The sequence below is a fragment of the Pseudopipra pipra genome, chromosome 10 (assembly GCF_036250125.1).
Source record: "Pseudopipra pipra isolate bDixPip1 chromosome 10, bDixPip1.hap1, whole genome shotgun sequence".
Lineage (NCBI taxonomy): Eukaryota > Metazoa > Chordata > Aves > Passeriformes > Pipridae > Pseudopipra > Pseudopipra pipra.
Genome location: NC_087558.1, coordinates 299,241 through 323,128, shown reverse-complemented (window position 1 = coordinate 323,128; position 23,888 = coordinate 299,241). Strand labels below are relative to the sequence as shown.

Sequence of the window (23,888 nt, the reverse complement as noted above, 5' to 3'; positions counted from 1 at the left end):
ATTTCAACTAGAGAAGTAAATAAATTGGGTTTATACTAGGAACGGAATCACAGAGGGACTTCTCCAGATAAAATTTCTATTTTAGGAGATTTTTAAATTTCAGAAACTATTCTTGTTTTCTGAAAAACAACCCAGAATGGAGAACAGAACAATGCCACTTTTTTCAAATGCAAACCTGGCAAACAAGACCCCAGTTTGTCCTCTTGGGAATGGAGACCAGTCAGTGTGGTGAGTTCCCAATCCCAGATTCCTTACTGCTGCTCCAGCTTCTCTCAGGTTTGCCTGCACAGGGTTCTGTTCTGAGGCTGCGTGAGCATCCCAGGGCTGCGCCACAGCACGGCACAGAACTGACAGGGCTGTGGTCAGACACGTGCAGAGTGGTGCTGAGACACGAGCAGCTGCAATTGTAATTAAGGAAAATATAAAAAGTGACAGATCTGTTTGAGAAAGAGATTGTTGTGCAATGCTGGTGCATCTGTGCCAATCCCCAGAGCTGCACCCTCAGCAGAGCCCAGCGCTGTGCCTGGTGCCAGCACTGCCCACCAAGAGCTCAGCGGGGCATCCCACGGTGCCCTGCCCTGCTGGACACAAATCCCTGTGGGCTCCATCCCCAGGGGGCTCTGGGATGTGGCCCCCTCATCCTCCCACCACTCCTCCAGCACAGCAGCACACGAGCCTCGCACCAACCTGCTGTGCTGCCTTGGAGCTCCCCAGCCCCACACAGCCCCACTCCCTGCGCCGGGCTCACTGTGCCCAGCAGTGAGCAACAGAAATAATGACACTTTCTGATGTGCTGCTCCTTTCTGCACAGTTAAAGACCCACTGTCTGACATACTGTACTTGCTTCTCCTTGTGCCTGCTTTGATTCCTTGATGCAAGTCAAGATCCACTCGAACTGCAAGTATCTTGTGTTTGGAAGGAAATACTTCATAACCTGCACGCAGAGATCTACTTTGAATAAACATGAAATTCTATAATTAGAAAAAAACACAGACCAAACCATTCCACTCACACTACAAGCACATAGTTTGTCCCCATTTATTGCAGTCTAAAGCTATAAAATACAGGGTATAACAACATTTATAGAATATGTACATAGCACTTGTTACAGTGTCCTTTAAAGTCAGCTACGTCATAACCTCTGACTACTGTGTGTAGTTGCAAACTAACACAATTTGAAAAATGCTGGGAATAAGACAGTCTGGATCAGCGCTGTCTAAAGAATGGTCTTGAGACACCAGATCTCAGCCCACACCCCTCCCTCCCTCCCCCAAGATACATCAATTTTGTACTTTCCTTGGCAGTCTGGGGTCACAACACAGCCTCAGCTGGGAGAGGCCCAGGGGCATCTCTGCCAGGCTGCAGGAAGAGAAGACCCTTGGGGGACCCTGGGACTGGGGTGGCTCTGGCATTCAGCAGGGATGGACCTCTCCTGCTCCCTCTGGGAATCCTGAACTGGCACCATCTGGCAAACACGTGTTCCCTGTACAAGTGTGGATATCTTTAATGAATGACACGTTGATTTCTCCATTTGGGGCAGATGCCAGGAGTCCTCTTTAATATCAGCAATGTTTAATTCATGATTTTGGCTGCTCCTCATGGAAGGAGCACAAAGGAACAGGCTCCAGTGGGAGAGCAGCAGCAGATCCCCCAGAACGATGGCTGACCAGAGACTCAGCTCAGACTGGAAAGAGAGAGTATTAATTAGGATTAAAGGGAAGTAACGGGCTTAGTATAATATGACAGCTGTGCCAGAGAATGCTACATTTTCTATCTGCAATCCCTACTGTCAAATCTTGTGTTATATTTTGGGTATTGGCCAAATCACACTGGCTGCAGAATCCCCCCCATTTCTGGAAGTCCCTGCAGAGGGGTAGAATTGTCTATATTGAGCCCATCAAGTGCCCATTTAATCTTCACTCCCTCTTTGTTTCAGTACCTGTTGACGACTTTCACCTGGTGTGTCCCACAGTGGGTTGGATGCTGAAGAATGCAGCCCAGGCCCTGCTTTCCCCAGAAGGATTAATGGCTGGGCCTGTGGTTTGTTTTCCATTTAATTCCTTCTTCCTTTCCTCACGTGTGGGTTTCCTTATAATACAGGCTTTATAAAAATCACTCCAACTAGAAAACAGCAGACCTGAAAGGGAAAGGAAATAATAAATCAAATGGCAGAAGGTAGAAAAGAAGGGAAGGGGTAACATTTGTAGTGCACTTTGCCTAGAATTCCAGTCACATCTGTGTTTGCTTGAGGTTATGAAGGTACATTTGAAAAAGAAAGCAACAGGTTTGTGGATGACAGAGCCAAACCACAGCAGCCCCGCTGCCAGACTCGGACAGAGCCGTCCTCGTGGTACCATGGAGCCATCTCACCTCCCAGGGAGCAGGGGGGGCTCCCCACCTTCCCCAGAGCACCCCTGGGACACTCCAACAGCACCTTGTGGGCAGCTCGGCCCCGAGGGCTCGGGGAGCCACTGGCCATGAGAGGGTCCCTCCTGGAATGGTGCTGCCCCACTGGTGTCTGACACACACCACGGGGAGGAAAGCCAGTGGAGGGAGATTGCTGGGAGATCTGGGGCTGACTCAGAGCCCTCTCCTTGCAGGACATGCTGGGAGCAAACCCTGTGGTGTTGCTAACACAGATCAAAGTGATGTCCCCCACTATGGAGGTGTCCACTAACCATTAGGGATGCTTTTCTTAAAGCTGGAAAGGTATGAAGAGGAGCACAGGTGAAGAGAAGGGAAGAAATATCTTTGGAAAAACACTTCAGGGCTGGGGGGGATGTGAAATGCCCAAACTCAGCCCTGGTCAGTGCACAGGGGAACAGCACCCTGCAAAGGCAGAGAGAAAAGGTTCAGCAGCACCTCTGAGCAGTGGAAGAGTCGCCCTACCCCCACCAGGGACAGGCAGCAGTACAGGCAGTCAGCTCCTGTCCTCATCCATCTCAACAGAGAGGAAAAGGGAAAAAAGAGACCAGAAAAAAAAAAATCAAGGAAAAGGCACTTTCCTGGGAGCAAGGAGCAACTGTGGAGCAGGTTTAGGGCTATAGCACAGAGAGTTCCTCTTTCCTTGCAAAGGTGTTTGCAGGTTCTGAGTGTTTTAAACTCCCACTGGACTTAGAAGTCCCCAGTGGTTGAGTGTGACCAGTGACAAGTGGCCAAAGCTCCTTGTTTCCTGGTGGCTGAACTCATCCCTTTCCAAAACTGCCCTGGGTAAGGTCTGCAGGGTGCTGGGGGGGATGTGGGCTCTCCGTGCCCAGCCGTGTCCATAAGCAGACAGACCTCTGCCACCTGCCCACACAAGTCCCACATTCCCACAGGGGGGTATTTCAGACTCTCCCTCCCAGAAGAAGGGAGTCCCTGCAGGAGCACACACAGTGGGCAGGAGCAGCAGGCACCAGGATGCTCATCCTCCTCGGCCACCTGGTCTTGGGCTCTCATGGGCACACGGGGACCTTGGCATGATCCCTGCAGGGGATGGGCAGAGTGACCCCAGCACCCATCTGTACCAGACAACACAAGGTAGTGAGGGCAGGCAGAGACATGCAGGACAGCAGGGGACACAACAGGGAGGGTGATGAGAGAAATCATCTCAGAGCTGGCGCTAATTTTGTAGAATCTGGCTGTTAAACAAAGAACCACAGTGCTTTTAAAATTCTCAGTGACTTATTAAGTCACTCTCCTGCCAACTGGATTCCTTCAGCTGGCTAGACAATCTGACACCTCCTCTTAGAAAAGAATCCACCACCATGAGCAGCTCAGTGTGACAGCATAAGGAACCACCTCTGAGCTGTGCTCCCCAGGCAAAGCAGGCACTGCAGCAGGGAACAGAGCCCCTTTAAGGGATACCTCTGTACAAGTGTGGGAAGTGCCTTGACATCCTCTTGCACTGCAAAACCCGGAGCCTCTGGCTGTGCCCATCATGCAGGGGTGGTGGGGTATGTGCCTCTCCTCTAACACCCCCAGCTGAACATTCTTGCTTTTCCCTTAGTACCAGCAGCTCATGTTTCAGTGGCCCCTCAGGACACTGAAGGGCCCGGGACAAAGAGCACCTTTTAAGGCTCTCTCTGTGCCGTATTTCTCAACTCTGATAAACTCCAGCTGACTTACTCTGATCCAAACCTTTTGTGATACCTTTCTGCAAGCAAAGAACTACTTAAGTGCTACCCCTGAGGAAATATCAGCATAATGTTTCACATCTGCCTCATTTTGACACTAATGAAGGCTATTTCTTGTATTATATCATTACAGCGTTTTTTCTGTCAGCAGCAGTTATAATTCTCTTTACTAGTTACTGCAGTTACCACTTGGAATGCATTTGTCTTTGGAAGCAGCAAAACCCTGTGGATATTTTACATGAAAGAAACACCAATGTGATTTTGTCAAACAATACAAAAGGCATTTTGTGGGGGTTTGGATTTGCCCAAGTCCTGAATATTGATATTGCTTGACACTACTGCAGAGTATAGGAGCTATTAACAGCTGTGCCTGGGCACTGGCACTGGCCCCAGCAGGCTGGGCCAAGGTCATGGCTGGCAGCCCCAGAGTGCCCGTCAGCACCGCGCTGACCCCGCACTGAACCGCGCTCCCACCGCCACACAACATTAATTCTGACGTATCCATGAGAATGAACAATTTTCCAATGACAGAACAGGCTCAGACTGGTGATCCTGGACAGGCAGGCTCCACCCAGGTGACAGTCGACCCTGTTATAGTCGTGTGAGCACCAAGGAACTCGTCAGCCCTTCTTCTGACGTACGACAGGGCCGTAACGGGGCTCTGCCTCCACGGCACTGCCACAGAATCCCTGTACTAATGTGTTACTCATTCCAGTGCAGACTCTAGGGCTAACCACAGTAGAGAGAGAAACAGCTGAGGACACAAAACACCAGAATAATTTTAAGCATTCACCACTAAAATACAGCACATATTAAAAATGCTGTCAGCATTTGCGCCAAGGTCCAGAGCATCCCTCCTAGATTTAGGCTTTGTTCTACATTTCATGCTGAGTTCAACAATAAATACTCAATCACAAGAATTTAATTTGAAAGTTCAGCACTTTTTAAGGCCCCTCAAAGAGAATTTAAAATTACTGTCCCAAGCAAAGGGCCTTTCCCAGTACTCAGAGTCTGGAGGGGTCACCACAGAGCCTTCCCATAACAAGTGGGTCATGGGAGAATGAATCCATGAAGAAGCCAAAAAGCCAGAAGATTGAGCTTTGCTGTGGAACTGCCCCAGCTGTTCTCACCCACTGTGGACCCAGTCCAGTCCAGATCAGCCACAGCTCCTCTGGCTCTGGCAGGACCTCTTGTTCATTAGTGCTCCCCAGCACTTCAGTTCTATTTGTTCATTACTGCTCCCCAGTCCCAGAAAGCAGCAGCACTTCATGTGGCCCACCAAGAGCAGGCACTGCTTCTAGTGGGACATGGGATGTGGGCACTGCCACAGATGGGATATGGGCACGGGCACCACTGCAGACAGGACATGGGCACTGCTGTGGGTGCGACACGGGCACGTGCCCATTGCTTCCTCAGTAATCATACAGACCTTCAAGACCAGGACTTCTCATCCAAAACAGCAAACCACAAATCCCCACACTTTCCTGCAGTAGCTAAATCTGCTCATTATTTATCAGAGCAATATCCTTCACAATCCAAAGGTCCAGCTCCTCCCTCTCCCACTGCAGAGTTCATGTGACTCCCCCACCTCACTCACCCCACAGCCGGCCCCGCTCCCAGGGCTGGCACAGCAGGGCTGGAGAGCAGCCTCAGTCACACAGGGAGTGCATCTGGCTCACAGGTTTGCTGTCCCTGGGAATTGCAGGGCAGGTTGCCAGCTGAAAAGAGAGAAGAAATGAAACTCATTAAACTATTTGAAGTGAGGAATACTTGCATTTTTAAACACTGATATGTGTGTTATCAGCCGGAGAAGCTCCTGCCTCTTCCAGAACGTGCTGCTGCTGACAAGACCTTTACTTGTCAGCTGGTATATTGCCACTAACACCTGAGACAGCAAACAAGAGCTAATCCTTACACCCTTCTTGTGCTAATGACTGCAAGAGATAACTGGTGTCCCTGGCAAGTGTCCCATTTAATTCAATTAACTCCAGCTAGGCCCTGGTGATGGCACTGGCAGAAAAATCCAGAAGCCAGACCTGGAGTCAGATGGTAAAGCCAAGGCAGTCCCCACCATCCCTTTGTGGCCTGGACCCCATGGATAGAGACCAATCCAGCATCCCCAGCAGCTTCTACAAAAGGGTGTGGAACAACATCATTTTTTCCTGAAAAATGCTCATCTTTTTTGCTGATAAAATGGAGGCAACTCATTTCTTTGTATATTTTGCGTATTTATCCTGAAACACTGGGTTCTGTGTGTGTTTAAGCAGAGGTTTTCACAGTGTTCCCATCCCCACCCGTGGGTCCGAGCTGGCAGGAAGATCATGTTTCCCCTAACACAAGGCAGATGTCTGCTGGCCAATCTGGGGGCACACAGAGCCTCTGGCCCCTCCTGGGGGAACCCAACACTTGCAGAGATTGAGGTGCCTCAGGTATGAACTAAAACATTCTGATAAACATGAAAAATAAACTAACCACAAAAAATGTAGCTGAAGGAACAACTGGTGTATCTCCTCAGCTGATACAATTTCCAGGTCTGTGTGATAGTAAAAAAAATACTTTCCAAATATTTTCCTTTTCCTTTTGAACATTCTTCTATTGTGAGCTTCAACAGGCAGGAATGTATCTGGCCACTCACATTATTCAGTGAAGAAGTTTTGAAATAGAAAGAGATTTGCAGAGAAGTTTCCTTGGTGGCACTTCTGAAGTGTTAGTCTGGGATAGCAGGCAAAATCCTGAGAAGTCTGTACCTGGCCAACATAAATAGAAAGTGTATTTAAAGATGGGAGATTATCCATTCCTTGACAGGGCTGTCATATCTACTCTGCTGTCAATTTTTAGCAGCAGTTTGAAGGTCACTCCAGCACAAATAATGCCAGAAAAGGTTTTTCTGTTGGAAAACAAAGCCTTCAGACTTTCAATAAGGAGCTGTAAGGACTTATAAGTGACCATGGTCTTGGATGTCTCAGAAGCAGCATGAGCCAGTGGAGGTCTCTGAAGCTTCACAAAGTTCTGTTGTCTTTGTGGAAAACCTGTTATGTCATTCCTGTCATCCTCCAGCCTCTGTGCATCCTCCAGGATGGTTGAGAGTGCAACAGGGAAGCCCAGACCATGTCAACAGCTAACATGTCACTATGTTCCCACCTTCAAATGCACTGGAGAACAATTATCTGCAAATAAAGCACAGCTGCTCTATGCCAGCAACCAGCTTCAAAGTCAGAAAAACCTCTGCTGTGGGTCCACTCACTAACATCAAATACATGTTTAAATAAACTTCTATGTTCTATGGACATTTTTTCCACCCCATAAGTCCAATGGATGGAGGTGCTGAGCTCCTGGCAGGAATGCTGGCATTCAACTCCCACATGCTCCCATCTACGTGTTTGGTATCTTCCAGAAAAGAACCAACCTCCCCACTGTGCTCCAAACTCAACTGTGCCCAGGTGTTTCCAGAGGGCCCAGGCTACCCTACTAGGCACCACTTTTACACCAGTTCAGGATCCATGAGGGATAACACGGGGACACCTGTGAGCAGAAGGATGCACAAATAGTGGCAGTGGGAATTCCTGCCCTCGGCAGTGCCGGTGGCTCTGGGCAGGCTGGGCCTGGAGCACAGCCAGGAGAGCAGCCAGCTGCACTGGGACCATGCCAGCAGCAGTGGGACAGAGCTGGCCCTCCTTCCTGGCATGTCCCAGGGACACACAGCAGAGAGCCACAGGAGGCCACTGCCTGAGGGACACCCCAGTCCTTCCTGGCTGCTCACAGGTACGGGCCTGGAGCGGCCCGTGGCTGCGGCACCCTGCCATGAGCAGCTCCCACTTCAGTTCTGAGCCAGTGCCCCAACAGGACTGTGCTGAGCTTTATCTCTTGCCAAGTGGGGCATCAGCTGAGGGAAAACTGTGCTGGTGCCCGTGTGGGTCATGGAGTGACAGCAGTGGGACAGCAGTAAAACAAATCATATAAAAACCCCAGGGCCTTTCAAAGCATTTCCAAACACTGGCCTGATTCCCCTGCTGGGTGTCAGGTTCTAGGAACCAACTCCCTGCACAAAGCAGTTGCAGAGACACATCTAAAACCACATCACCTGCTGCACAGAGAGAACTGACAATGGCATTAGCATGAAACTAAAATTAGAGGCTAATTGTGCTCTGCAGTCACTGAAATTGCTGACAGTTCAGCAATTAACATCCCTGAATTTTCTTGACTGAAATAATTCTACAATCCACTCCCATTCATGCTTCTTCCTGCTCCACAAGCAGGAGCCCTGCTAGCTTGGCATACCTTGCAAACAGGGGGATTCTGGCACCTCTGCCAGGGCTTGTGCTGGTCACAGCGGTTACTGGGGCAGGCACAGATCTGAAGAGATCTTGTGCCTGCAAATCAGCATCATTTCACAAAAATGGGATGTGATACTCAATGCCAGGGCACAGGAGCCATCACTAACCATCACCAGTGCATGAACACAAGACACAACTCTTCAGAAACCATGAGGGGCAGTGGCGTGGCATTACCTGGTCCTTTGTGCAGGTACCTCTGCCGGTGATGTCAGGCTGGTGCTGCTGCTGTTCTGAGCAAAAGGAGATGCCTAGGTTAACAAGTCAGGGAGTGAAAGCATCAAATGCTCAACACCAGCTCAGGCTGCCAGAGTGGGACACAAGCCCAGCCTCTAATGAGCACATCTTGCAAGTGAATCAGAACATAAGGTGGGCAACAACACCTGCTGAAAGTCATGTGAACCTTTCCCTTGACCTCCCTGAGATGCACCACACACTTGGGGCAGCAGAAAACAAACCCTATTTAACTGAATGTGTTATTTACAAGTTGAGGGTGTTTTTCTCTAAGATCCAGAATGAGAGACCCAACGTGGTGCCATTACAGTTGCAAGTCAGGGCAATGAAGCAACAATTGCTCTGCCTCAGAGAAATATGCTTCAGACTTGCTGTGCAGGATATGGCTGCATGCACCTCTTGCAGGCTCTCTGTGAACATATTTGGTGTGTGCCTGTCTGCCTGTGATGAGCACACCTGCTCTGTGCTCACCTGCCCTATGCTAACCTGCAGTTTGTGCAAGAGCTCTATGGTTTCATCTTTAATTCATTGTTCAGTACAACATTTGGAGTTTCTGAGCCATAAATACATTGCCTCATGGTGGTACATTTTGAAAAGCCATGGCATGCTCCCACCTCTACACACAACTGAAGCCTCTGATTGCTGACAGCACTGAGCTTACAAAGCCAGCCTCTCTTCCATCCCTTCCTTCAGCACTTGCCTTGTTTTTGCTCTGGACAGCAATTTTATCTGCAGCCTCTGCTCCAGACGTTGCCCGTGGCCCTTCACAGGAATCTCCCAATTCTGCTGTGACCCATGAGGCAGGAAGGGGCATGGTACAAGGCCTGTTTCTCACCTCAGCTGTGCTGGAGACCTGGTCATGGCTGGGCCCTGCCAGTGCAGCCGTGTTGCCCAGTGCCATCCCCACACAGCTCCCTGCAGCCTCTCGCCCCGCTCTCCTCCTTCCTTCTTCCCACACTTGCTGCAGGCACGGAATGTTCCCAGGCTCCCACAGCCATCCCTGGGGCATGCCAAGTCCATATGGTGCTGCCCCGTTCATACATTTCCAAAGGGCCAGAAAATTCACTCTTTGGAGACACTTCTCTGTGCACAGTCCATTCAGCAGAAGGAACAAACATGGCCAGGATGAACACAAAAATGCGTCATTGCTTAGCAAGATTTCACTTCACACCCAGAGATATCAAGGATATTATTTTGGGGTAAAGTAATATAACCAGTCCTATTTCCAATGTAACATGCCTAACCTTTTCTTAAGTAAAATCCTTTTTTACTCATTTGCTTTAAACTATTGGTTTGCCAGGAATAGAAATGTGTATTATATGTATTATACTACAGACATCTGTCCCTTCCACATTTATATCACCGTTTCGGGGTACGATCAGAGCCCTGTGGTTTGATTCTAAAACTCCCCCCTGTAGACTACGAGCAATCAGGTTTCTGAATTCCAAGCCCATGGGTCACAGCTGTCGTTGCCTACCCCAGGCAGCTGACAATGCTGGGGACATCTGCTCCATCCTGGCATTCAGAGGGGACTGTGACATGCTGCTGTTGCTGCCAGTGGGCAGACAGGCTTGGGGGCCTGGAACCCCCCTCTGAGGGCTGCCTGGGTCCACTGGCCTTCAAGCCCAGCTCCATGGATGGATCAAGCTCCATCCTCGAGGAGAACATGATCATGGGGACTGAGGCCTTGCTGTCTGCAAAATATAGACCCTGACCAGCATGGATTTTAAATACTAGATTTTTTTGGCCAATGCTCCCAACTGATGGTAAGTTCATGTTTCAAGGTAACATCACAGTCAACAGTGTGACAAATGATTGTGACAAATGATGTGACAAATTTAAATGCCAAGAAAATCCTTCCTTTCATTAAGTCCTGTCTGCAGCGTCCCCACGTGCAGGAAGATGTCCGACAGCTCTGTGGGATGCCGAGATCCTGGGACAAGCAGCATCAAGAACCACACTGAGTGAAAGCTCAGACCTTGGACTAAAAACATCATCTGAGCAGCAGCAATTGCAGCTCATGTCACAACATTCCTGACAGCAACAGCTGAAGATCCCTGTTCCAAAGTGACTGAACGTTACAGTGTGAAGCTGAACACTTGTACTCATGACTGTAGCGGCCTCATGGGGCTCATCCCTCTCCCTGTCCCCTAACATATGTGAATTATCCTCCCAAATAGCTACTTTTCTGGCAACAATATGCACACCTTTCCAAAGGCAAAGTGGAAATCCTTGCAAGTATTTCTGGTGCTGCTCCCAGTCAGAAATAACAGTAATCTGATCCACGAGCAAATTCCATTTCTGTTGCTGAATTCCTTTGTACAAGTATCTTTGCTTTGAAAATGTTTGGCAACAGTGAGGCACAGGCTAATTTTACTTATAAGGTGTGAATCAAAGAAGATTTGCAAGTTTCTGAGTCACAGAAAGGAAGCATCTGTGGCCTCTCTCAGCACTTCTTTCAAGAGAAAACATTACAGTTCAGCTATTTCAGATGCGACTTCATACGTGCTCACTGAGCCCCACGGATCCCCATCTCCTACCACACTCGAGCTCTCCCCCAGGCACAGCAGTGGGGACAATTCCAGAATCTTCTCCCAGCACCTGGGGAACTTTCAGCCTTATTCAAACCTGCTGTTGTTAGTGGGCTGCATCACCATGGGCAAGGTTTAGGCTGCAGTGTGAGAGAGTTGAATAAATTATTAATTTGGGAGAATCTAGCAGATGCTTTGTGAAAGAAAGGGGTGACCAAGGAAAAGGCAAGCTACTCCTCACATTGCACAGTGCTGAAAGCCCTGGGAAGCTGAGGGACTAAGATACAAACACTGCTGCAACAACAGCAAACTTCCACAGACTGCCTACAGCACGACCCTGATGCCACATAAACGAAGGCCTACAATCAACTGACTCCTTCTGTGCTCCTTCACTGTGAGAGAGCTCTGAGCTGAGGCCAGGTTGGCCTGAGGATGGGGACAGCTCTGCCACACTGGCTGCAGTAGTCCCGGGGAGCACACCCAGATGTTCAGCTCTGCTTCCTCCAGTTCCAGAGATTTCATGGCCTCTGAGAAGCTGTTCATGGCCACGTTCAGCCAGCAGCTCAGCCACCAGGGTCACTGGCTAACCCCCAACCAAGAGGATTCATTCCCCCAGCGATGGGGTGGGCCAGCCTGTGCCCACAGTCCCCAGCACGCTCCCGGTGCTGGGTGCAAGCACTCCCCTCGCTTTTTATCTCTTCATTAACTGCTCACAGAGGATCTGATCTTCTCCAGCTCTGCAGGGACATGCCAAGGGCACTTTTCAACGTGTCATTCATTCCACTGTCACCATTCACTCTCTCCAGCCTCAACAGACCATTTTGCTGCCCTGTCCCAGACTGGGAGCAACAACAACATCATCTGCCTTAAAACAGGTCCCTAGGGTTTACTGACAACAGGATGCCAGCCTATTGTCAGCATCACAACACAGCAATGTCAGCAAGGGTGGAGGGTCCTCCACCTCCCAGCAGTCTGTGGGATCTGTCCACTGAGTATATGGGTGAAGTCTCCAAAAAAAGTCTGTATGGGGCCCGCTTATCTGACTTAATTATTTCTGTACATTGCTGCTCTCAGCCTGATCCAGCAGCAACATGGTAGATCACAGCCATTGTCAAACCAAATTCTTCCCTGACAGTCCGTGGAGACGTATATTTGCCATCTGCAATCTATTCCTTGGTTTCTGGCACATATTTTCAGTGCTTTCTTTTGAAAGCTGTTTCAGATTTCTCTGGGCTTCTCTCTAACCTCTGCCAGTGAAGCCTCACACAGTGTAATTGTTGACAGCTGTGTCAGGAGAAGTATTTTACTTCTTTAGTTTCTTTTGCTGTTCCTCTTGCAGCAGCACACCAGCTGCTACATGAAGGGCTGCCTGGCTGTGTAACACACACCAAGATGTGGAAAGCAGACCATGTCTTCTGAGAGGGGGACCTGGGGGGCTTGTGATGTTTATCAGAGATAACTGCAGCTCTACAGGTGAAAACACGGAGAAGTAAAAGGCAGCTGAGCAAACAGGTGTGAACTAGAAGTAGTGAGCTGAATAAAAGTGAATCTCTCCTCCTTTCCAGGAGTTTGCATTTCAGTTTCATGGTAAAGTAAAATCCAGAAAAAAAAAAAAAAAAAAAAGAAAATCACTGCTGATTTTTTTTTTCCCAGGCAAAAGATGGGAAATGCTGGGGACTATACTGTTCTCCCTTTTCTGCCAGACTGAACTCAAATCTGAAACATCTGTTCACATAACTCGAGACAAGCTCTCGCAGTCAAGTAACACAAGCACAAACTCTTTCTGCCATCAGTGCAGAACTATCAGTGAAGCTTTTTGTGGAAGCCTAAGGATCCAGACACTTCTGATGTGCCTTGCAAGCACCGAATAATGTGTTCTCACTACCAGCAGAGGAACATTAGCACCTTTTCCATATATTCTAAATCCTGAAATCTGTTTTTCTAGACCCACACTGTACACATTGTCCTTCAGGAGCTATTCAACCTGGGCAGTACCAGCTATATTTAACAGTATCTCACCCAGCACAGTGGGGCTTAATTCAGCTGAATCCAAGGATAAAGGGCAGGGGGAAAATCTCAGTTTTCAATATGGAATCACAGACTGGTTTGGGCTGGAAGAGATCCTTAAAAATCATCTTGTCCACCGCCCCAAACCATCAGTGGGGACACTTTCCACTAGGCCAGGTTACTCTAAGCCTCATCCAACCTGGCCTCAAACACTTCCAGGGATGGGGCAGCCACAGCTGCTTTGGACAACCCACTCCACTATTACAGCACAACAGCAGAGCAGAGGGTGGGATTTTAGTGGGAAATATCGAGGCCTGAATATGCTTTGCAGAACTCTCACATGGCCATGGGTTCAGAGCTCCCACCCCTCTCTGCATCCCCGAGCTTGGAGAAGAGAGACCTACGGCTGGTGCAGGGCTCAGTTCTCCCAGAAACGCCCGTGCACACGCACAGAGAAAACAGCCCTGCCTGGACACGGACAGGGAGTTCAGAAACACAGCAGTGGCAAACCAAGCAAAAAGCCACAGAACTATGTGTTATCCAGAACTCATCCCTGCTCCAGCAGCCCCCCAAGAACTCTCTGCATTCAACACGTTTTGGAGCATGAACCCCACCCCGTCAGAGAACCGGACTGGAAATCAGGACTCGTTTCTGGTTCTGCTCCCAGTTCTCTCTGTGCATGTACAAGTCACTTTGTTTTCCTGCTGCTTTCTCCAACCCCCTGCCTGCTGTGCCATGATGGCCAAGTGTGGATTGTCTCCAGCTACAGAGCTGTAACAGTGTCCCAGGCAGGGAACTAGATTGGATGTGGAGGGCTCTGAAAGCCACAGAGAGAAGAAAAAAAAAAAAAGTACCTGGAGTTCATGGTACCCAGTAGCTTTTCTGTGCAGCAGAGGAATGCCATCCTGGTTATTTTTGCCTTCTCCCCGCACAGCAGTAGATGGAGCCCTCCCTCCCTGCTCTCAGCAGCCAGGGACACAGCAGTACCACAGATCCCAGCTGAAGTTACTCTGTCAGCACCGGCCAGCACTGCTGTCGGGACAGACCTGGGGCATCACACAGGAGGGAACTCGGGCTCACGACTCCTGCCTGCCACCTGAAATTCCCTGAAACCTGTGAATGACAAAGTGTTCGACTAACCACAGCATTGCCTTTCCTTCCATTTAGGCATTGGATAATGTTTTTCCTTTCTTTTGTAAACTGTCACCAGGATTATATGAAATTCAGGAGGTTTTTTCTTTTGCAAAATAAGGAATGACAAGTTTTGCTTGCTATACTTAGAGAGAACATATATAAAAGTTGTATCGTGGCTGTGAGCACTCTAGACTACATTATCCAGAGGATTTTACGGGAACTAAAGGTCAAGGGATCTGAGGCAAATTTCTCAACTGCTGCTCACAGCCTGTGTGTGACAGCAGGACAGAGGAGGGATGAGGGAACTCTGGCAGCCATATGCCTCTCTGCAAGCTGGGAAAGATTACAAACATGTATGTTGGTTTTCTCTTCCCCCACACCTCCATGGGCTCCTTCCAGTGACTCCAGTATGACCCTGCACAGATGCAGGCAACCTTCTGGTCGTGCACCACTGTCCAGAACTAGAGGCTGCAGTGCCCTTAAGACAGGTCAGCCAGGTCTTCCACAACAACAGCTGACAAATGGAATACTTCAGAGCAGTGAGAGCAAAATTAGGCTGCTCTCTCCTTTTCTGAGTTTTTGGGAGGTTGGGTTTTGGTTTTCTTTGGTTGGTTGGTTTGAAAACGCGCCGTACATATCCTGCTTCATCCCGCTGCACATCCAAGTGCAGGCTTGACTTTATAGAAGAGCCATCCATGCTGCCAGGGAAGACTGCCCTCAAAACCAGTGTACAACCTGTTGTTCTCTGGAAACATGTACCACTAGAGAAGCAATATATAAACCCACCTTTTGACTTATTTTAGATTCTTTGAAAAAGACCATGTTATGCAAGTAGGAAAATCAAGAATATTGTAGAGTTACACGAGATGCTGGAGATGATATTTGCCAGCAAGGTAACTCAATATACATCTATTGTGGCACTCAATAATTAAAGAGAGGCCCCCAGCAGTGAATCACAGGGTGATTTGCTCCCAGCAGCAGCTCTTCACATCAGAGAGGGCCCAGGACCTGCAGCCAGGCACCAGCAACCGCACACCTCATCCACACAGTCCAGCTCCAAAAGAGGAGTGGCAGTGCTTTCAGCAGAACTGATGGTTCATTTCTCCAAACAGAAATTACCAGAAGAAGGGAGATTAGACACCTATCCCTGAAGACGAGGGTTTTCTACTGATTAGCCTAGAAATGACTGACTTTCTAGATTCAAGACCTTATCCTGCCTCCGATCCTGCCCAGATATAATGGTCTGTTCAGACAGGATTCATGCCTCAGCCCTAACAGAGTAAAAAATCTAGGTAAGGACTTTGGCATTTGGCCCTTAATGAATAGCAGCCAACAGCTGACAAATTAAATAATTCAGAGAAGTGAAAATTAAATAGTCCTGCAGTCACGAGTGTTGGCATATGGAAAGCTGCCACTAAGCTAATAATAGAAGTGTCTACTGCAGCAGAGAGGGAGGTCCCGGCATCCCAGAGCAGCCACACATCTGGGCACTGGGAACACAGCCATTAGCAACCTATGTTTAAGTAGCACATTCTTGCTACCTTCCTGCCAGCTACTCATCTTCTGTTACCACAGGCTGAGGGCAGGAGCCCACAAGCAATAATGTGGCACTGGGGGCAAACGTGAATTTGGGCTCTGCCCACCAGGCTCCCAGTTTGGCAGATGCTTCCTGCAGCCAAAGGCACCAAGGAAGTCCCTCACCAGTACCCTGTCTGTCTGGGTACACCTGCTTTATTCATTTCACCAAAAAATGGACAACTAATTCATTTGTCACACACCTGCATTTGCATATTCTGGACACCACTCACCTTCTCTGGCTCCTTCAGGTATCTTTGAAGAGCATAAAGCCACTTGGGGACAAGACTTCCTGGCTCACTCCAGCCTGTGGTGTGATTTTCTTGTGTGCAGCAGAGCCAGGCTGTTTAGGAATGGGAGGAGAATCAGGGTCATGAGGTGGAAGATGAACCAAACACACAGGTATCACTCACAACCAGAGGTGGAGAATGATTTCCAGACAGGTGGGTATGCACCCATTAATGAATGAAAGAGGAAAGTTAATCAGGATGGTGGATGCAGCCAGACAGCAGCCAGGCTACTCACCTTCAGCTGCTTGCAAAAGAGAGCCCAGGCAGGGATGGGAAAACCAAAGGCTGGGGTGTACTAGAGAAGCCTACAGCAGCAAGATTATGTGTGTATTATATGGCCACGGTAAGAGAAGCACATTCCCATGAAACACTCATCACCCACATGTGCAGCACTCCTGAAGATGCCAGAGGAGGCCGATTCTCAGCACTTCCCCAAAGAGTGTCCTCCACTCTGTAGCCAGAGAGCTGACAAGAGATAATGGGCACTAAAGAGCAGCAGTGAGATAAAGCACTAAAGAGAAGAGGGAGATAAAATGCTGGAGAGGAGATATGCAAGAGTGCACAAACACACAGAGGAACAAGCTCTAGTATAAGGAATGGGTAGGCTCTGCCAGCTCCAGCACTGAATCACTGCTTCTCTTCCTGAAGGAGCTGCCCCATGTACTTGAGGAGACTTTCAAGGTATCAAGCAGTAGAAAACTTCATTGCTGCTGAGCAAGCTGGATAACACAGGGCAAACTGAGTAGACACAGAGCCACCGTGCTGGTTAAGGATCCATCAGTCTATGAAAGAGCAGCTCGTGCTGGCTAAGGGGGGCTGGGAGAAGACCCTGCTCCCATGGAAGCAAAAGGAAAGGAAACTCCAGGTGGTCTGGTTCTGTATCCACTAACATCTGTTGCAAAGGGTATCTGTTGGCTCAAGAGATGCACCACCGATTTGGGCAACAACCACAGCAGAGATAATTAGGCCATCTTCCCTCCTTGACAATAAAAGAGACCCAAGTGTCTTAGATTCACTAAAGGGGATTTTTGTCCAACTGTCCCTTTCAGAACACCTATGAAAAGAACAGCCTTAAGAGCAATCAGCATCTTATTCTCCAAGTTTGTGAGCAAAACAAACACCTGGTGCATCCACACAAGCTGCTGTTCAGCCAACCCTAATACTGACTGCCCACAAGAATGGCAAACGCATCCACGGCTCTCCACTGGAGGTGTATGGCCAGGAAAAATCCAGCCCTCTTTGCCTACAATTGTAGCAAGAAAATATAACCTCAAAAAGAACCTGCAAGTTCTTCTATTTAGTATTTCAGTGCTTCCTGGTCAGAGACTGATGGTTCTGCATCTACTAGTTCTCCCAGCAAATATAGCTGCTCTTTTTCCACATGTGTAAGGCCTTCAGAAGCAGAATTTAGTTGACTATTTCATCCTTACAGAGACTCCATCCATCAGTACAGCATCCTCTGCCAGTTGAATGAGGTTTATACATCATGTCTGACTGGCAACATGAGCTTCCAAAAGCCCAGAGCTACATCAGGTGAGCTTATCTCTGGCCTTTCACTACCCTCCCTTGGAGCTTTCCTGAGCAGGAGTTTGACTCCTGCAGTGCCCCTATAGGGGACACATGTGGAGGGGGTTTCTTCAGGACAGGGAAAGTTCCTCCACCCGTCAGGAGGAAGGGATGGCTTTTTCCTTGCTCGAGGTATGGACTACTGCGGCCAGGCACGACAGAGAACACTTCTGGAGGTCTGTTCTTTCCTCAGCAGAGGGTGCTGACCACAGCTATAAACAAGATTTTTGGCACCAAGCATGGCATCCTGGCCTTCTCTACCTGTGGCACCTGCATTTCCTCTCCCTTAGGTCCTTCTATGCCATCCTCCTCTGCTGCCATCGTGGTCTCTGTGCTCTCCTGTCCCTGCTTTAGCTCAAGCAGGGCACAACACAGCAAACTGTGAAGGGCAAGAGACAGGAGGAGGGAGTGCCAGGAAGCTTGTGCCCTCTCCCCCCCTTCATCCCCTCCTGGGAAAGTGACACTGGACCACGCACAGCCATGGTGTTAATACCACACAGAGCAGCAAGCTCATGAATTAAAATAGCAGGAACTGACAGTACTCACAGGTCTCAGAAAAGAAAGGTGATGTGGAACTGGCTTGTTCATCTTTTCCATGACAGGAAACATTTCAACCCCTGTCACCAGCACAAACACTGTCTGCTCCCATCGTGCTTTGCAACTCTCCACACTGCACATCAGGACCACACGAATAAGGAAAGCCACAGTGTTGCTTTTGCCTTCCCCAGAAAGAGCTCAAAATGCAACAAAACCCAACTCTGTTGTTTTTTGCAGGCTCCAAAGCCTCCAGCTGCTCAGTCTGTTGTGTCACAGCCCATGGAGGTATCAGCCTTTAGGTAAAGCAGGCTGGTCACCCAGGGCCAGCTGCTGCAGGGACAGCAGGACAGGTGGCCTGTCCGGGGCCAGGAGCCCTGGGCCAGTGGCAGCTGCAGTGCCAAGGGTAGCTGTCAGCCAGACAAAAATTCTCCATTTCGGATCCAAATCCATTAACAGCTGAGTAAAGAGGAGAGGAGGAGGAAGGACAACCAGCTCTCACAAATACATACACAGCACTGTCTTCAGCTCCCATTTCTCAATTACTTGTCTGCTTTATGGCCATTAGCACAAGAGGAAAAATGGAGGTGAGCTGCAGAAAGCAATCAGTTTGTCTTTCAGCTTCTTATACACACACACTAAACCAGAGTTTGGATCAAGGACACCCCCAGGAAGTGCTGGAAAACACGTTCAAATCTTTGTGAAGAATTGCTTTTATACAGGACACAGGTCATTTTGGAAATCATAAGCAAAGGGTACTGAAGTGTAACAAGTTTTTGTAAGGTCAGCAGAAAATTCCTATGGCATTTCAGACACCCACAATAAATGTTTATAACATTATAATGTTAATCATAAATACCTTAAAGAAGCCTTACTGGAAATCAGAAGTGAATCCTAGGGACTTTGATTTAAATTGGAATCTGGCTGTTTCAGATCTTGCTGCAGAAAGGTTCATAATCCTGAAAACAACAGAAAGGACACAGCAATGAAGTATGTGTAAGAATCAGATCCACTGGGGGAATGAAATAAATCTGATTTAGTGAAATCAGGATGGGATAGGATGTTGGCCTTGGCTTCAGTGATTCTGAGCTGTCCCTCAGATAGGATCTGTAGTAGAGGAGCTGTACTCTAAAATTAGACAATGAATTAAGCTAGATTTTTAAAGGATCAAATTCTTTGTATTCTTCTCATTAAAAGCTGACTCAAACAGCCTTGTCTTTAGGGACTGCAGAGTTACTTTTGGGATGTTATGCATTCAGCCAAATCACTACAGTTTGCCTCTTTACTGCAAGTAAAGGTTTTCCAGAGAGAAACAGCATTTGCAGTAATGAGCCATCCCTGGGACCCCAACAGAACAAACTGTAGTTCACTGTAACATGCCAGCTATTCCAGATTTCCTTCTAACCTACAGGAGGTTTCATCAGCTGTAATTTCACATCATGCAAAAGGTGATTGTCCCTCACACACACAGCACCAGCACAGTGGCCCAGCAGCCCCCAGCTGGGCTCCAGCTTTAAAGGCTGAGTGAGGGCTCCAACCCAATTGCAGGGTGTCACAGGTATCAGATATTTGTGTGTATAAATGTGGTGCACAATTGCCCTGAAGCTGGTATATATATGTGCAGCTCAGAAATATAAAACCAAAAGCTGAGGTTTTATAAAAACTTGGCCATCAAAACAGGAAAGTAGGAAAATATACGGGCAGAAATGTAATTTCAAATGACAACTAATGCGTGTTTGTTTTATGGATATCAGTTATCGACATGGGCCTTAGAAAGCACTCATGCAGAATAAAGCAGGGATATCCCATGGATTTCCTTTCCACTCAAAGACAGCTTAAAACAGCAGCTTTGGTGATTTGGCTTCCAGACTTTCTCAGGTTATGCCGTAAGGAGACAAAAGGCACCTATGACAGGCATCCTGGTCCCTGCCTCTCCTCCTCTCTGTACCGTCCCTCTCTCCGCCAAGAGGTTCCTTTTCTCCCGACTTCCTGTTAATGACATTCCCGGTTTTCCTCCCAGATGGCAAACCTCCATCTCCTGGCTGCAGTTACTTGCAGGAAGCAGCAAGCCTGCTGCTTCGCTCTGCACAGCACTGAAACAAGTGACCCAAGACTAAGCTTCACCGTAACCACAAATGCACCACTGAAAAGTGTGGAACCGACCTTGCAGGACACGTTGCTTGAAGAAGTCTCAGACCTGAGAGTAAAACACAGAGCACCAGTTTTAAGTGTACATGACATGGTAGATGGAGGCTGTTCATTCTGTGTGCTAGAGGCACATGAACACTGAACCAGTGTTAGACCCAGCATTAGCAGCTGATCGCTGCCACAATGGGAGAGATTTATCCTGTAGCACCAGATATTAAAGTCTGTACATAGTGTGCCACCTGCTCAATAAACCCAAGATCAGGAGACACAGGCACACCTGAAGAGATGACAAATAAAGAGACAGTTACAAAGACATCTTCAACTCCTATCAGGAGACCTAGACCCGGGATGGAGGCTCAGAAGTGCTCTGTTCTATGTGCCCCCAATCATCACTCTCCACTTCCTCTGAGGGGTTCTCATCTCAGTAACCAGCACCCACTGGAGTGAGTTAGGATCTCTCTTGTCAGGCCATGGCAAAGGCCAGCAGAGAGCACCAAGTCTAAAGCCACAAGCCTGAAGTTATTTGAAGACACAAACACACATGGAAAAACCTCCGGTTTAAAACACGGGTTATAAAAGCCAAGCAGTTGTGCCCAGTACTGTGATCAAATGCCATCCTTATTCCATCAGAGCTTAAAATAGGCTGGGTAAGAAGGCAAACAACTGTAAAAATCCCGAGCTGCTGCCAATGGACACACAGCAGGCAGTGGCACCGTGCTGGCTCTCTTCACTTCCAGCGCCGTGGTGTTTGTCCAAGGAAAGCCTCCATTATGCTTCAGGAACACACTGAGCTGACTGTTGATACAGCCAGCAAGGAACCTCGCTGGCAAACTCCCCACTGTTAAGGCTCCACAGGCCCCATGCTGAAGCCAGCCGGCTCCAGCGCTACAGGGTGAGCGTGGCCAGACCTGCAGAGCACCTTCAGCTAACAGCACGTGGGCAGGAGTGCTCCTATTCCATTTACCCAGTCCATAGGACAAAAGCTAGGCACATGATCCACGGCCCTCCCAGCTACTCCAAATCCCCTCTGCCGAGCACAGGTATTTCTCACATTTTAGCTGCTGCCTGCATAGGCTTTGTTAGTGCTGGAGGCCGAGGCTTTGTACCAAGCCCCAGGAGTTCAGTACATTCTGTTCAGAGCGCCAAAGGCACTGAATAACCACTTACATTTGCATTTGTCTAAACATAGCCTAAACATACTGCAAGCAAATAGCAGGAACAGGTTTAGCACTCAAGAGGCACAATTAAAAGCAAAAAACACCCATCGATAATTTGGTACTTTTACAAAAAGACCAGAAAAAGCCAATAAGAATCAGAGTAATTGAAATGGTATTTTTGTACTGCAGCAAACCCCAAAGAATATAAAGTTCAAGATGTATGCCAAGAACCTTAAAACCTATTTTTAACCATTTGGTACATTTTATCTATAGATAAGCTGCTAAATACCATTTCTGGGGTTTAGATTTTTTGCTACAAGCATGTGCAATCTCTGTGGCTGTCTGAGCCTGGCTGCTTTGCTCTGCAGCCGCAGCGGGATGGCAGAGGTAGCCAGCCTCCCAGCAGAGCTGCTGCATTATGAATCACATCATGCTCACCAGGGGAATTCGGGCTGGAGTGCCGAGGGTGGGCTCGAGAGAGCCGGGAGGCTCCGGGTGCTATTCCTGGCGGCGCCAGCGATTCGCGTGACCTTGTGCGAGTGACTCAATCCCCGCATGGACCGCCGGGATCACCGCATGGATCGCCTGCCCGGGCTGCCGCTGCCACACCGCAGCGCTGCCAACACCCCGGGGCTTGCCCGCCTCAGTAAGGGGAGGAACAGAACGAGACTGTCTGAAAAAGAAAGGAAATAATGCAGTGCACGAGGGTGCGATCACAACAGCGCTGATTGCAAAGGCAGCTTGGACTGTGTTTGGAACAAAGGCTCTTACCCAAGAGGTAAAAGACAAAGTGTTAAAAAAGAAGCAGCATCCCCTTACAGTTATTTTATCCCTCTGGGCACTGGATGAAGCAGATGTTCCTGTAATGGAGCGCCTGTGCCTGAACGCTGCTGTACCTCATGAGACTGAGCCCCACAGCGTCCCTGCGTGAGGGGAGGGCGAGGAGGGGAGCACTGTTCGGTGTGGAGCTGGTTACAGAACGCTCCCACGGACAGCCCCCGTGGCGGGATCTGTGCTGTGCAGCATCTGACGATGCAGCTCCGCCCGGTAGCAGCACAGGGCACAGCCCCGGCGCTGGGAGCCCCGCTCGGCCCGGGGGGCGGCTCGGGGGGCCCGCGGCTCCAGGGCACGGCGGGGCCGGCACCGGGATGCCGCTGGACTCGCCTCAGCCGCGCAGACAGCACGTCAGGATCCGGCACACCCTGCAGCCGTCCGGCTGCCAGAGCGAGCACCAGCCTCCGTGAGGGAGCCCCCCACGGCAGCTGAGCCCGCTCCCGGGCCGGGCGGTGCTGCGCGGGTCCCTGCGGCCCAGGGCTCCTTCAGGACTGACCGTTTGTTACGATGGCCGAGCCTGAGCCGTCCCCATCGAACCACAGGCACCACTCACTCCCAGCTCCTGCCCAGTTGCACGGGATCGCTTCGGCTGCTGCCCGAAGCCAAGATCCAGCTCTGGGTGACCTCAGGGAGCCATTAGTGCTGCCACAGGATTTCATTCCTCACAGCTTAGCCCCACATCAACGCTTCAGGATCAAAACACACTGCAGACCACACCTGGAAACTGCCTATTTGATCTTAGAGGTCTTTCCCTATGTAAACGATTCTATGGGTCTGTGAGACTGCTCTGCCTGGAATGTAGGCCTCAGCCTCCTCTGCAATAAATGAGAGTTTCCACAGAAGAAAAATCAGAGTCATCATCTGCTGTGTTCTGGGGTGGGGGCTTGGTTGGTTTTTATTTACGTTCACGAACCCATTGTTATCAGTTATGCATGTTTGTGACAAAGCCCTTTTCCAAAATACTGCCAGCCATGGCAGCAGAGAACACAGTCACTGTCCGATTATCACATACAAAGCTCAGGCAGATCCTAGATTGCATCCTGCAGTCTGGTTTCACAGCTCCACCTCAACATGCCACCGCATGCTCTATTGGAACAAGCTGCCTCCTCTTTCTGTGCACAATCTCACACTTGCTGATTTCACTCCTTTACTTCTAGGTTAGCTGTGCCTTTGCTGAGCAGAAATGCTGCTATTCCAAGGAAAGGAAGGGTGACAAGTCACTCCAGACAGTGACAGCAGCCATGACTGCTAACACATGGCACAGCAAGGCTGCTGAGCAGGGACTGTCATTCTCATTTTACAGATAGGAAAATAAACCCTGTCTGAAGGCAAGGACACAAACTGGCACTTTCCAAGTGACTAGATTAGCTGCTTTTGAATACCAGTCATTACTAGTGTTTTCTCTCTGTTTGCCACGTTAATCCCATGGGAG

At 49.1% G+C, this 23,888-nt stretch overlaps 1 long non-coding RNA gene across 22 annotated transcripts in view; it reads right to left on the bottom strand.

Annotated features, from left to right (window-relative positions):
• The window catches only part of LOC135419341 (uncharacterized), a 60,136-nt gene that overhangs the window by 16,260 nt on the left and 19,988 nt on the right, over positions 1-23,888 (bottom strand). For 2 of the 22 annotated variants that reach the window (XR_010432932.1, XR_010432933.1), the window contains exons 4-12: positions 22,061-22,295; positions 20,481-20,514; positions 19,177-19,276; positions 16,161-16,270; positions 14,073-14,331; positions 6,588-6,862; positions 5,713-5,833; positions 1,940-2,137; positions 1,025-1,684 (exon numbers count right to left, since the gene is read on the bottom strand). This is a non-coding gene — a long non-coding RNA (uncharacterized LOC135419341). Of the gene's footprint in view, positions 1-175; positions 1,685-1,939; positions 2,138-5,712; positions 5,834-6,587; positions 6,863-8,623; positions 8,680-9,515; positions 9,764-14,072; positions 14,332-16,160; positions 16,271-18,329; positions 18,454-19,176; positions 19,277-20,480; positions 20,515-22,060; positions 22,296-22,518; positions 22,705-23,888 lie in introns of those variants that run through there. The other 20 variants (XR_010432930.1, XR_010432931.1, XR_010432943.1 and 17 more) reach the window with 20 other exon arrangements.